Below are 2604 nucleotides of genomic sequence, written 5' to 3' on the forward strand. Positions count from 1 at the left end.
TTTCTAACAGGATAATTATCTTTGGTCTTCTACATGTTTATTAATTTGGTTCTTTTTACCATTCTTTCACTTTGAATATTTGTTGTCACCATATTTTTTCTCTCTTACCAATCATTGTATTGTCCAGAGGTCGATCTCTTCCTTCTACATCCTAAATCTCTTCTACATACCCAGATTATAAATGTTTGTTATTTATTAGCTCTCTCTAGTCTTTTTATAATATACTGTTTTTGTTCGTCTAGGTTCCAGTAAATAATCGTAACATAAATGGGTAGAACAAATTAGAAGTGGATAGTTAACCAATATGAAGGAATATGGATAAAAACTAATTCATACAGAAAATTCCATCTATAAAAATAGTAAAAAGCAGAAGAAAAAAAAATATGTTAGAAAAACTATGGCAAAGTGTTGACTCTCGAGAAAGGGGACACCCGGAGCGCGGAGATTTAGAAAAAAGTTGCGCTTCCAAAGAGACTTTACAGACCTTACATAGAAAAGGAGCATAGTCAATCAAATGTATCTTCTAAGCAGAAAATGTGAAGAAAGAAACTATAACATAAATCACAGGGAACTCTTAAACCCCTGAATAAACCTTTTTTTTATCTCGTAGATCAAGTGATCTTAATACGTGTGCGGGTTGTACTTGTGTTAGGCGAGTTTATTCTTCATCTTGATAACACCTGCTTTTGTTTAGGCAAAAGGAAAGGGTAATTTGTTAACTTTTTAAAAATAAAAATAAAACTGAACCCAAGAATAGATATCTACTGGAACAAATCATTTGAAAGATAATCAAAAGCTTTTGTAACTTCCGTGAAAAAAAAAGTCTCTAGATTTAAATCAAGAGCCGCCAAAGTAATGAGAGATTATCTATATACACGTGATGGAAACTCAAAAACATGCATGTTTGTTGTTTCAATGGAACTGAAGAAACAAAAACATTTGTCACCACAAAAGCAGAATCAATTATTGGTGTTGTTGGGGACTCTTATTCAAGAAGACGGTTATGGCGGAAGTGATAATCTCAAGAGTACAAAACACCATAGAGAAGTCTATTCCACCTACTATATGAACGATATGCAAAAAATGATGAAAGTATGAAGCAAAATCCTAAAAATAAGGTTTAATTGACACCATTGGTTTGAGCTACAACATAAACTCTTTTTAATGATGTTGATAAACTGACACCACTTACAGAAGGTGCATGCTTCAGACTAAGTGCTGCAGGCACATACGACAGTCTCTTGATCTTATCCATCTGAGTGTTTACAGAGGAAAACGTAAACTCTTTAGTGTAGTTTGATGAGTATATCATCGGAATTTAAGAAAGTATCTGAGAATCCAAAACTACATGTATAAGCAATAAAAATTCTAAGCAACTTCATATCTTTCAATCAAGAAAATGGACATCATAAGTTTTCAGAACATACTGACCACAAAAAGTATGAATCCAAAATGTTTTAGAACCTCTGTCTCCTCACGGTTCTATTGCTTCATGCACCACCAATAGAGCCGATACTCTCTCATCTGTCTCCAGAGCCCCACTCATACTCTACATCTTGAACCTGCCTATGAAATTAGCCCGATAAAGTGATGGAGGTAATAATGAACTCACAGTGGAGCTAGGAAAGAGCTTACTGAAAGGAACTTTCAATCCAGTGTTTGGATCCGTAGTGACTGCCTTTACAATTTCTTCCTGCAAAATGTACATGAAGATTAGAAATCTAACGCAATGTTTTGAAATGGGTTTGGTTTAAGAGAATCATATTAGAGGTTTATATAGGATGATAAACAGATGGAGTTGGAACGATTCGTTCGTTGCTTATTATCATGAGAGCAGGCAGTGATTGTATTGCTGTGGTGGAGGCTGAGGCAGAGGCGGAAAGCCTACTGAGAAGTACTCCTGATAGGGTCTCCTTCGTGCGAAAACGTTTGAGGTGGAGGTCCGGATGGATATCACAGCGGAAGACACTGAGATTGGTAACATAATCGATTTGATCACCAGAAAAAGAGAGATTTAGATCGAGCCAGACGATCAAAAGGCTCGTCCTTCTACCGCAAGGAATCCAAACAAAATAGAACATGGCTTACGATATTACAAACCTGGAGAGGATACAATTCATGCCGCTTTAGCTTTAGAACTGTTAGGGGCCATTGTTGATTGGGTTTCATCACCATAACTTCGGCTTATGAGAGTTTCGGGTTTCTTTGGAAGTAAGTTTATAAAGAAGTAGAAAGAAAAGAAGGTGATACGAATTCATTAAGTGGAGAGTGAAGAACATAATTAATTGTTGAAGTGAGCGAAGCTCTAAAGGAGATTTACTATAGGAAACAGAGAAGACGTACTATCTTTGAAGAAGATGATTGACGTTTCAATCGGAGGGTTTCAGATGTGGGCTCAAACTTCAAACCGGGCCAATCCTTAATATTATAAACCCATGAGAAGCCTATTTTATACATTTTCGACTTGAATTGCTATGATGTGGCAAAACAACGGTTTTTGATTGGTTGATTTTTTTAAAGGACGTGGACACCTTCTGACGGTGGAATTAAAATGTGACGTGGAGGGGCTGAGAGGGGAGGGTATAACCCTTTTATTATAGTATA

At 36.2% G+C, this 2604-nt stretch overlaps 1 long non-coding RNA gene across 3 annotated transcripts; it reads right to left on the reverse strand.

Moving 5' to 3' along the window:
* Window positions 1-253: 253 nt before the first annotated feature.
* On the reverse strand, window positions 254-2392 carry LOC106423959. 3 transcript variants are annotated; one of them, XR_001284771.3, is made up of 6 exons: window positions 2101-2392; window positions 1636-1968; window positions 1432-1566; window positions 1193-1255; window positions 593-680; window positions 254-484 (listed from the first exon to the last, which is right to left on the reverse strand). It is a non-coding gene; the product is annotated as an uncharacterized LOC106423959 (long non-coding RNA). The 3 variants fall into 3 exon arrangements; XR_001284772.3 differs by having other exon boundaries at window positions 593-683; window positions 2101-2383; XR_001284774.3 differs by having other exon boundaries at window positions 1432-1562; window positions 2101-2382.
* Window positions 2393-2604: the final 212 nt, after the last annotated feature.

Source organism: Brassica napus, chromosome C1, assembly GCF_020379485.1.
Source record: "Brassica napus cultivar Da-Ae chromosome C1, Da-Ae, whole genome shotgun sequence".
NCBI classification, from domain to species: Eukaryota; Viridiplantae; Streptophyta; class Magnoliopsida; order Brassicales; family Brassicaceae; genus Brassica; species Brassica napus.